The 12,689-nt window shown below is 41.9% G+C and overlaps 1 protein-coding gene across 2 annotated transcripts in view; it reads right to left on the bottom strand.

The window, feature by feature from the left end:
* The window catches only part of NKAIN3 (sodium/potassium transporting ATPase interacting 3), a 2,345,632-nt gene that overhangs the window by 520,057 nt on the left and 1,812,886 nt on the right, over positions 1 to 12,689 (bottom strand). The window lies entirely within an intron of this gene.

Raw genomic sequence — 12,689 nt, forward strand, 5'->3', positions numbered from 1 at the left:
TGCCCATGCCAAAAAGTGTACCTTGGACAAACCAGCCAGAAGGTAAAAATCCGCATTGGGCAACACAGGAGTCGCATCCGGTGCGGCACTCTAAACGCACCTCTGGTGGAACATTTTGCAGCCCAAAAACATTCTGACAGTGATTTGAAATGGACTGTCCTGAAAGTACTGAGACTCCCACCGAGGGGTGGCAACATGGGACAGTTACTCAATAAAGAAGAGCTGAAGTCCATCATACAGTTCAACTCTATCCAGGATGGTCTCAACAGAACAGAGGATTGGACTAGCCTGATATAAGCTGGCTATGAATGGTTAATTAATTTTTTCTGCATGAGCCTACATAATTGTCTATGTTCAATTGTAACATTTCCAAATGTCAGTTGTTTTCAATCAGTTGGAGACCGTGTGTTTCAGAGAACCGCATTCTGGCGTGAGCCCATATAACTGTATGTGCTCCCCTCTGTCTTTATGATCCTTTTATGGTGTAAACCTTGTCCTGTATGCACTTAATTCACTCACTCGCCGGTTTGCCTGTTCCAAGATGGCGCCCAATACCGGGATCACTATCACCTCCGACTAGTCCGTCCTCACTTTTCATCACCGCCAACCCGGACCACATTAGGCGCCGCTGCATGCAGACGCTGAGCACCAGGCCATCGAGCCTCCAGACGGGAACCCATTGCGGCCCCACTACGAGCACATCACGGTAAGCTTTGAACTGATGCATTACCCCGGCTCCCTTGAGGGCCCATCTCATTCCAGTGTGCCTCATGTGCGCCCTCCGTATTCTTTCCTTATAGGCTCGCATGGATAAGGCCCACGCTATTGAGCGCCATGCGGAGATTACAAACCGCATATTACGGTAACTACCTGCCTGCACTCGCCGTCTTCACCTTCACTTTTACTCACTGCCAACCTTCAATTGCTCATGTTTTGTTCACAGGTTAAACTTCCATTTGAAGTTCCCCGTCGAGCCCACGCTAGATGCTAGGCTTCAAGGGTAATATTCTGTTCCTTCACTGCACTTAATCCGCCACTCCGGCTTCACCCAGTAGGTCCTGATTTTTTGTTAAAACCCTTTCTTTTAGGTCTGAATTGAACCGACCCAACTGGGTTTATATCCGCACATTCTCTGACGCCGCTCAACTACGAAGCGGACACGGTAAACCCGGCAATTCCGTTTCTCTTAATTGTTCTCCCTTAAATCTGTTATTCGCCCTTTATGATAAAGATATCTTCTTATAGGCATCAGCTATATCGGAAGCCTATTGCTCATTTGAAGTGTCTCCAGCCACTCCCGGCCAACCTTGCCTCGTTTGTGGTAATCATCTGTATATTAAGGACTCACATCCTTGCGACCTTCTGGCCAACACTCCCTCACCATGACAATTTTCACAAAACACCATGCATCCAGCCACTGAGCACTACTTTTTATTTAGCAAATACGGTATGCCCCACTATCACTCGGTCTTTACTCCAAATACGAGCACAAACGCACCCGTGCCCTTTGGAACAAGCAACTGCATGTGCACGTGTTGCATTCTGCATGTCAAGAGTGGTCACTGACTGGCTGTTTTAACTTTTAATCCTTTCTATGTAATGAATTGATGAAGAATCTTCTTTTCCCTTTTTTCCTTCCTGTTTAAACCTACAGGCTCACTCGACCAATAAGGCAAAGTCAATTATAGTCCTGAAGATGATCCCACTATACTTTAGGAGATAGGGATCGAAACGTTCGTCGACTGTTTTGCAGTACTGCTTGTTTTATGATTCATATTTTTCACTGCAGTTACTGTGGGTTTGTGCTTATTTAAAAATTTGTTTGCATTGTATTATAAGCCACCCTGCTCTCCTTGTTTGCCTGTAAACTCCTTTTCTTTTTCCCTTGTATTGTTTTCTTCTGACTAGGTACAGGCTTGTGCCCAGTTACCAATGTGCGACTTGTCTCGCCTTATTCTGCCTATACTAAAAATTGCTTTCAAAATAAATGCTTCTCGGTCCGGCTGGACATTGAAGAAGAAAAACACAGCCTTTATCTCGAGCCTGTGTAAATTATTTCTCTAAGTATTACTCAAAAACCTAGGACCTTTGTTAAACAAAAATAATTAGCATTTGTTTGAGTTAGAGCTATTGGCATTGCAAGTTGGAATGTCTTTTACCAATGTGTTATGGAATGTATGTACGTGGTGTGTAGTGGAATTATGTGGGCTGGATTGGAATAGTTAGTTGTGGAATTGTGTGGTGTGGAGTGGATTTGTGTGTTGGAATTATGTGGTTTGGTGTGCTGTAGAAAGCAGTCGGAGGATATGTAGACTCTCCTACTCTCCCACGATATAAAATGCTGGCCATAGGAGGTAGAAACCAGTCATTTGAGGGAAAAGACCCAATTGTCTAGAGAAAACTACCATTGGAGGTAGACCCCCTGCTTTAGAACTAGCCACACGAGACTAAAAGCAGTCCGATGACCTGCGGAAATCCACACTATAAAGTTTAGCTATAAGAGGTAGAATGAGTCTTACGGAGCAAAGACCCAGCCACTCAGGGAGCAGCCACTGCAAGTGCAGATCCCATGCTGTAGTGATATGAGGCAGAATGCAGTTAGGAGGCGCAGACTCCAATGCTACAGAGAGCAGCCAGAGGAGGTAGAATGCAGTCCTATCTGGCCAAGACCCTGCCATTTACAGCACAGTTATGGGAGGTACATACCACACACTATTGAGCAGTCATGGGAGGTAGAGACCACACACTACTGTGAGAAACCGTAGGAGATAAAAAGCAGACGTTAGAGAGTACAACCAGGAGGGAGAAGGCAGTCAGAGGTGCAGACTCCAAAGCCATAGAGACCAACTACAGAAGGTAGAATGTAGCCCTACGAGGCAAAAATCTGCCCACTGTAGAGTAGATATTGGAGGCGCAGGCCCCACAGTATAGAGAGCAGTCATGGGAGGTAGAATGCAACTAGAGAGCATGCAGACCAGCACGATAGGGAGGCCAGCAATGGGAGATAGAATGCATTCATATGAGAGAAATGCCCTGCCGTGTACAGGCAGTCACTGAAGGCATCAGCCACAGGGTAAAGTGAGCAGTCATATGAGGTAGCATGCAATCCTATGAGATAAAGACCCCATACTATAGAGAGCAGCCACAGGAAGTAGACACCTCCAAACTACAGAGAGTAGCTACTGGAGGGAGTGAGCACCAAACTACAGAGAATAGCCACAGGAGGTAGAAACCAGACCACAACATGTGATCAGGTGCAAAGCACTGTGCAAGAGGGAGCAGCCAGCAGAGGGAGGGGTCAGCCAGAGAAGGAAGGGCGAGGGCAGCCAGAGGAGGAAGGGAGATAGCAGTCACAGAATGGCGAGTGCAGCATAAGTGTATACCGCTACGATACAATCAGAGCAACTAGAGTGCAGCCAAGGTATACAAATAAAGGGACCAGTCACAATCCAATTAGTGAAGTTTCGGAGGGGACCCAAAGACAATCATTCAAGAAAAGCCAACCAGGAACCATGAACATACTGCTGCTCTGTCAAAAGTAGCCAGTGCAGTCACACAAATACTTCACAGGCATAGAGAGAGACAGTCTCTAACTAGAGCACGGCCAAAGAACACACAGAGCCCCAAAGGTAGCAAAAAACAAAGGGACAGCCTAGGGGCATGGAGAAACCCGTGAGAAGGCACAAAAGGACCAACACTTTATAGAGAATGCAGTCTGTGAGGCGACCAATTAAACATGAGGCAATATGTAGCTGCGAGGTCGCATGTTTCCCGGCAGCTCCAAAAGTGACAGCGTGCACAGCTCGCTGAATGTAAACAAAGCACGTCATCATGCCTCAAGTTGGACAAACTCAATAAAGAATATAGAGTCAGATGTACGACCTGCAAAATAGCGCATCGCAAATTGCAGGTCTTTGCGACTCGCAATTTGCAAGGCGCTATTTTGCATGTACAACAGGGTGATTCCCAATGGGGTCGTAAATTGTGAGGCTCATGAATATTAATCAACCTCTCGGAATTTGCGAGCCCATTGGGAATGGCAGCCCTCCCAGGGATGGTGGCCTGCTGGGCTCTGCAGACCACCGTGTCTAGGACTGCTTTTAAATAAAGCAGTTTTGTTTTTTAAATGCAGCCCGTTTTCCTTAAAGGAAAACGGGTTGCATTTAAAAAAGAAATATTTAACTTTTCAGTTTCATTTTATTAAGGGCAAGCAGTGGTCTCTGGGACCACTGCCTGCTCTTAAAAAATATTTTCCAACATACTCACAGAGGGGAAGAGGTCCTCTGGGGACCCCTTCCCCTTTGTGAGTGGTTTACCACCTACTTGAAGTAGGTGGTAAACTGTGAGTGTTTTGCGGCCGCAAAACACTAGTACATAGCATGTTGACTCGCTATTAGGATGGGACCCCCCTTCCTAATAGCAAGAGTAACAAATGCTATTTTGCGAGACAGTGACTCGCAACATAGCATTTGTACATGTTATTACCCTTTTTTTCTGCCGCAAATGGAAGGCTCCCCTTTTGCAGCCGCAAAAAGGGTTGTACATCTGGCCTATAGTGCTTACCATGTAAGAACCGCAGTAAAAAGGGCAGTAGCCATGGGACGGTACAAATGACGACATGGCCCTACTAAGGAGGGACTAACAAGCCTATTAAGGAATCAGACGCCAGCATGAATGAAGGACAAAGACACAAGCCAATGAAAAATATATGCAGGGCTTCTCCTCTGTATTCTACCTACAACAGATTGCCAGACCCAAACAGACAAAGCCCATATTTCTAATTACTGAGCAGAGACAATAACATGACGTCAAGCAACGCTCTACAGCACAAAGTGGAGCAAAGAAGCAGCACTGACCAACTTTCAGCCTCAAAATATATTTTGTGGTGAAGGAATGATTGGAACAGAGTACAAAATAGATTTGTATTGACACCCCCCCCCCATCATTATGAATGAGTGCATGATGGAATGCAACAGTACACACATCCACAGGTTTTCATGTGAAGCCAGTTGTACTAAAATAGTGTTTTGGTGAAATCCTAAGCCATGTCAGAATGGGCACAGAAAAGGTGCCAGCAGACAATCTTGTGACATTCTTATGCAGGAGTGATTCCAAGATTACACGTTTTGTGGTTGACCTTTGGGTAGTTGACATTTGTAATGGATGTAGTACAAATCTCATGCAAGGCACAGCACATGTTCATGATACACCCCTGATTATCACGCACAATTGCCTTGTACTTATTCACTGCTGTGATGGTGAGCAAATCTAGTATACTTGAAAGTAAATATTTTATTGTTGGGTTTTAAAAATTGCAAGTGGATTTGTACTATTTTCAGTATACTTGATCATCAAATTATAATAACTATGTATAAGAAAACCTTTAATTACTTAATAAATGGTATAGTCTGGTAGCAGCACCGGTCCGTGCAGATATCAGCAGTGGGGCAGTGGGGCCAGGTTAGGCGGGATTTCAAAGGAAGATACCGAGGGACAATGTATTATTTATTTCGTTTTCCCTTGGCATCGTCCCTCGAAATCCCCCCTAACCTGGGCCCACAGCCCTACCGCTGTTACCTGTATGGACCGCAGGTGTCTGATTGTGAAATCTAGCTAAATAAGTTTGCCGTCACCATATTCTATAAGCCTCTTTGGTTATCATGAACTCCACTGTAAATATTTACAAGGTAAATTTACATAAAATTAATTTTAGTGGACATAATTTTGCATTTTTGGCCGTACGCATCTGAGACCCCCCCACAGAGAGTAATAACAAAAAAAAGAAACAAGAAGAACAGTAACAAAGAGATTGGAAACTGTATAATATCATGAATAAGAGACTTTGAACATTTGGTCTTGTAAACTCATAGGGGTATCTCAGCAATTCAATTGTTGTTTGTATATTATGTTGTGTCTTATTTTTAATTAGTGTAAGGTTACAGGTTATTGAATGAGTGCTGTAGAGTGCATGATGGAATGAGAGGTATGAGCTTATGGTGACTTTATGGGGTTCTTGTCAAAAAAGAGTTTTCACATCACAAAGAATTTGTCACATAAAGTTATGTCAATGAAATGTTTATAATCATGAAAAAAAAAACTTTTTATATAAAAAAATGAACTTTTTCTGAAATACGACAAAAGTGAAATAAATGGAAAAGTATATAAAAAAATAATGTTTAAATAAAATAATAAAAAATGTTCTACTATACACTGCATCATTTTTTAAATACTTTGACTCAATCGTTAGATTAAAATGCATAGGTCAGACTAGAGGTATTTTTTCATATTGGCATTTTTGGTCTACCTCAGAACACAACAGTGGAGTGACGAGCTCATGTTCAATACCTATGTGGAAGTGGCCTCAAGAATTCATGGAATTTCTTTTTAAAAAGTAGAACTATTCTGTCCTGCAGCCACCACTCTTTAAGCATGCTTTACTCTCTGCAACAGTTTGTCCATGTACAATTTAAAGCAATTTTATTGCTGATGTACAGCACTGGGCACATATAAAATGCCTGGATGGAGTATTTTGTAGGGTGTTTTTGTATGGAACTTTCCTATTTCTTAAAAGACCAAAGTGTTCTATGGAAGATCTAGAGTACCTGCTCCAAGGATAGTATGAGTGTATGAATTGTAGAGTTGGTTTTTGGAGAAAAGATTTGGAAAAAGGTTTGTGTTATGAATGAAGTTGTGAGTGTGTTGTAAACTTGTTAAACTAAAGAATGGCTTGAGGTGGACAGATAGAATCTCATTTGCTTATCCATATCATGATCACATTATCATATTTATATCGTTGCCAGAGAAAATGCTTGGTGCATCCAGGATCCACAGTGGTGCATCACAGCTATAACAAGAGACATATAGAGTAGTGTAAGAAATAGGGTTATTAGTCGGGCAGGATCTGAGGCCTGTGTAAGAAATAGGTAAACAATTTCCCCTTATTGGGAATCAAGCACCCCATTGTTGGGGTTGACTTTTTCAGGGTAGCGAAACAGAGTAGCCAAAGCTCTACTCAGGGGAGGTGGCATTGGCCAGTAATCACCATTTGCTGGCAGACAATAATAACATTCAATAAATCAGTCTGTCAGTGTTTTTTCATAGAAAAACGAATGTACATTTATTACACACACACTACTAAAAACTATTGCATTAATTTAGAAATATACACATTAGGCAGATTGAAATATCTTTGGTGACATTTTGCAATCACATTTGACCAACAATGGGTCATGACCTCACAAATCACAGTGTACCCCCCCAACTATACCAAATGGAGCATCACAGTAAGAGGAGGTTATCACTTTAAATAATGCAGGACGATTGGCTTTGTCAAAGGTTCATCACATCAATAACATAATTTAACCCTAATGGCATTTAATCAAAGATACTGGTCTGTCTGCATAAGAAATAACATAATCAAATAATCAGTGGCTGGAAACAAAATCCTTTCTACATGCGCTTCGATACGAAAATGCCTTTGTCAGGAAATGCCACACACGACACGCGTAGTACCCGAATCTGAACTCCCAAAAGGAACTCTAGATTTGCTAGTCTGAAACTAGCTGATTGAGCCAGAATGTTACATGGGCAGCTCACAAACCCGAGCAGGTACTTAAAGACTCAATCTATATGAGTGCCTAGTGATGTTTACTTGCACAGAAAGAGTGATGCTGATTCAAAAGTACACCGATAATGAATTGTTCGAAAAAACTGCGATATTTGGGATTAGCCACTCCATGGCGGAAGAGATACGGCATGTTCAGCAGCCGAACAACATCTGAACCGTCTTGTAACTCGTATTCTTTGGATGAACATTTTTGTCCAGGCTGACTATAAAACGCAAAGGTTAAAGTGGGATTATACGAAGGTCTTCTCATAAGAAAAAAATTATAGGAATTTCTTTAAAGCTTTTTGGTCTTTGGGTTAAAGGGTCAGGGTGTCCCTACACTGAGCCCCTATGTGTTTTTTCCATTTGTTTTTCAGGACTCTGAGACCAAGTCGTCAAATCCTGTAGTAGGGGCTGCAAGATTTTTCTTCATGCTGGGGTCATCAATCACATTACTTTGTTCCACATATTTACAGCAAATAACAAAAACAAACTTTCTGAATAAATATCTATTTTACTCAAAAATGTGCTGTAATTCTGTTCAGCCATTCTTTGTGTATTGTTGTGTCATTTTCCCTATGGAAATTGAATGGTGAATAAAGTGTTTTTCCCTGCCCCCACCTTTTTATGGCCCCCGCTTAACGGGTCACCCCCAAACTTTCAAGAAAGTAGCTAAGGTGAAATACATATTTTGTGAATGTTTTGTGAAGATTTGTCAAACTGTACCAAAGCAAAATATAAAATGATCTTCGATTGGAAACTCTGCCTCATGTATATTTACGCAGTGGCAAACACCACTGTACAATATATATCATCATAAAGACTCCATATAATTGATTGATATAATTGCAATAACTTCATTTTAGGATGTATTCATGGTGAATATATAACTCTTCATGTTTGCTACTTCATATATTTAGATGCCAGCTTAAGCCTAGTATACTATCTCCTCCTCGTTCCTGATTTTTAAACTGATCAATGGCGATGTATTTCAAACTTCCTATTTGTTATCATGGGTAACAGAACCTGGTGAGGGTCACACAAGTAACCCATCCTGGATGCCGGCTGAGCTAGGGCCCAAAATCCACAGCCAGCCAGCCAGTCCAAGGGTCAGTTTTCACTGCAATAATGGTCCTAACCACACAAGTAAGGTACCCTTTTAATCAGGAGACTTGGAGGAATGCTGGGTGGGTAAAAGTTTGTGGCTCCCCACTGATTCCAGAACTTTCCATGAAAGAAATATGCGAAAAATGTGTTGTTTTATATGAAGTACGAAGTTTGAGGTTTGCAAGGGCTTCTGGGTAACAGTGCCTGATGAGAGCCACACAAGTCACCCCATCCTGAATTCCCCTGGGTGTCTAGTTCTAAAAATGTACAGGTTTGCTAGTTTTCTCTGGGTGCCAGTTGAGCTATGGCCCAAATTTCACTGCTAGGCACTTTGCAAACAAAGGGTCAGTATCACTGGAAAAATGTGATTTGCCCATTTTGCAATTTTGGCCATTTCCTGTTGTGGGTACTAGTTCAACCCATACAAGTGAGGTAGCATTTGTATCAAGAGACTTGGAGGAATGCTGGGTGAGTGGAAGTTTGTGGATCTCCACAGATTCCAGAACTTTCCATCACAGAAATGTGAGGAAAATGTGCTTTCCTTGAAAAAGTTGGAGGTTTTCAAGAGATTCTTGGTCACAGAACTTGGAAGAATCCCACAAGTCACCCCATCCTGGATTCCCTGGGTGTCTAGTTTTCAAAGATGTACAGGTTTGCTAGGTTTCCCTAGGTGCTGGCTGAGCTGGGGCCCAAAATCCACAGCTAGGCACATTGCAAAAAAGGGTCAGTTTTCACTGGAAAAATGGGATGTGTCCCAGTTGCGTTTTGGGCCATTCCCTGTTGCGGGCACTAGGCCTACCTACACAAGTGAGGTACCATTTGTATCGGGAGGGTAGGTGGAAGTTTGTGACTTACTGCAGATTCCAGAACTTTCCATCACTGAAATGAGAGGACAATGTGGCTTTGTTGACATAGTTTGAGGTTTGCAAGGGAGTGTGGGTATAGAACCTGGTAAGAGTCACACAGGTCATCCCATCCTGGATTCCCCTGGGTGTATAGTTTTCAAAGAGGTACAGGTTAGCTAGGTTTCCCTAGGTGCCAGCAGAGCTAAGGCCCAAAATCCACAGCTATTCACATTGCAAAAAGAGAGTCAGGTTTCAATGGAAAAATGTGATGTATCTATGTTGTGTATTGGGCTGTTTCCTGCTGTGGGAACTAGGCATACCCACACATGTGAGATACCATTTTGGTTGGAAGACTTGGGGAAGTTCTAGTTGGGTGGAGGTTTGTGGCTCCCCGCAGATTCAAGATCCTTCCATCACAGAAACGTGAGGAAAATGTATTTTTTTCACAATGTTTGTGGTGTGCAAGGTATTCTGAGTAACAGGACAATGTGGCATTGTTGACATAGTTTGAAGTTTGCAAAGGAGTGTGGGTATAGAATCTGATAAGAGTCCCACATGTCACCTCATCCTGGATTCCCCTGGGTGTATAGTTTTCAAAGATGTGCAGGTTTGCTAGGTTTTGGCACATTGCAAAAAAAGGGTAAATTTTCCTTCGAAAAATAAATGTGATGTATCCACATTGTGTTTTGGGCCGTTTCCTGTTGTTGGCACTAGGCCTACCCACACAAGTGAGGTACCATATTTATCAGGATACTTGGGGGAATGCTGGGTGGAAGGAATTTCGTGCTCTCCTCAGATTCCAGAGCTTTCCATCACAGAAATGTGAGGAAAATGTGTTTTTAGACAAATTTTGAGGTGTGCATGGGATTCTGGGTAACAGAAATGGTGGGAGCCACACAAGTCACCCCATCCTGGATTTCTATGGGTGTCTAGTTTTGAAAAATATACATGTTTGTTAGGTTTCCCTTGGTGACGGCTGAGCTTGGGCCCAAAATCCACAGCTAGGCACATTGCAAAAAAAGTTAGTTTTCTGTGGAAAATGTGAAGTGTCTACATTGCATTTTTGGCCGTTACCTATTGCGGGCACCTGACCTACCCACACAAGTCAGGTACCATTTTTATCGGGAGACTTAGGGAAACACAGAATAGTAGAAAAAGTGTTATCATTTGTCATTCTATGCATTTCTGCCTTCCAAAAGTAAGACAATGTGTATAAAAATAAGTCATTTTGAAAATGCTCCCTAATTCACTTGCAAATATGGGTATTCACAAATTCAGAGATGCACAAATAACCACTGCTTCTTTACTCCATATCTTGTTCCCATTTCAGAAACACATAGGTTTCCCTAAAACCTATTTTTCACTCTTTTATATTTTCCCAAATGAATTGCTGTATACCTGGTACACAATGAAACACCTTTGCACAGTGCAACTCAGTTATTGACTCCGGGTACCTCAGGTTCTTGGTGAACCTACAAGCCTTATATATCCCAGCATTCGGAAGTGTCCCGCTGATGTAACGGTATATTGCTTTAAAAAATCTATTTTAGTTAGAAATTACAGGTAAAAAAATGTAGGCACAAGGGCGGTTTTTTAGCTCCATTTTATAATTTTTTTATTTTAACTGTTATTTTCTATAGGAATCTACACAAATGACTACTTGCTGAATTCAGAATTACGTTTTAGAAAACAAAAGCTTTCTGCGATCCATTATTGGTTTCGTACCCATTTCTATCATTAACTGGAAGGAGGTTGAAAGCACAAAAAACAGGACAGGCCAAATTGGTTATGTCCCTGTAAAATACCAAAACTTAAAACATTTTGGCTTGGTTTTCTGACAAAATTCTGCTTGTTCCTAAAAGCTGGAAAGATAGTAATTATAGCACCACAAAACCTTTGCTGATGCCATTTGCAGGGGGAAAAAAATGCTTTCTTCTGCAGCACTTCTTTCCCATTTCCACGCCAAAAAAGCTAAATGTAGCTGTATTATGGCAAATGTCTCGGTCCCCTCTAAAGGAATACACAAACCCTGGGTACCTTTAGTATCCCCAGGATGTTGCAGAAAAAGGACACACATTTGGTATAGAAACCTTGTGTGAAAAAAAAGATGGGGGCCTAAACAGGAAGTACCCAAGTGCCACTGGTGGGCTGGCAGCAAAAAGGTTACATCTAAAAGAGATGCGTTTCAAAATGAAAAATGTAAAGTTTTCTTTTCATTGTTTAAGAGAAAGCACTGGGCCGTAAAATGTTTTTACATATATTAACAAAGGAGAAGGGGTCCCTTGGGAACCCCATCCCAGTTGCAAATGGGTTACCACCTACTTGAAGTAGATAGTAAAATACACATGTTTTGAGACCACATTTCAGTCACAAAACATTCTTGCATACTACTGCAATGCGGTATTTGGAAGGGATGCCCTGAACAAGCCCCTTCCTAATACCGAATCGCAAACCCAATTCGGGATTCGGTGATAGGTCACTGATTTGCAAATTGGGCCTTTGTACATTGAAAAAGGTATTTTTTTCGCAAATGGCCCAATTCAGCTAATCAGGTCATTTGCGAATGAAAAAACACCATTGCACATCTGGCCCTTTATCTCTCTGGCTACTCATAATTTGCTCTTCTCCACACTTACAGTGCATTGGAAGCTGCCAACACATGTAAGCGGTAACTTTACAATAACTAAACAAGGTAGTGGTGGTCCAAGCAGTAGCACATCAGTCCTAAAATTTTCTGTTTATAGATAGGATTATAACAGTGGTGGTGCCCTTCAAGGTAACAAATAGAAAAACCCCACTACCAAGGATGTTGCCCAACGAGAGTTCTAGAGTAATCCTGTATCAATGCTAATTAATAGATGATTGTACCTCAGCACTCTAACAATTTAAGTACATATATTTTTCCCAAGTCTTGGGCTTATGGCCTATATACACTAGTAAAGTTTCACCAACTACCAACTCACCGAAAAATAAATCAGAAAGCATAAATAACACAGAAACCTATGTTTAATGCAAGATGATCCATACTAATATTATAAAGAGAGAGCCCAAACCTTTGAGGCGGGTAATCTCAGTAACCACAGCACCAATCACAACACCCAATACAGCGTTGGAAAGGGCAGTTGCAGCAG

The sequence above is a fragment of the Lissotriton helveticus genome, chromosome 4_1 (assembly GCF_964261635.1).
Source record: "Lissotriton helveticus chromosome 4_1, aLisHel1.1, whole genome shotgun sequence".
Lineage (NCBI taxonomy): Eukaryota > Metazoa > Chordata > Amphibia > Caudata > Salamandridae > Lissotriton > Lissotriton helveticus.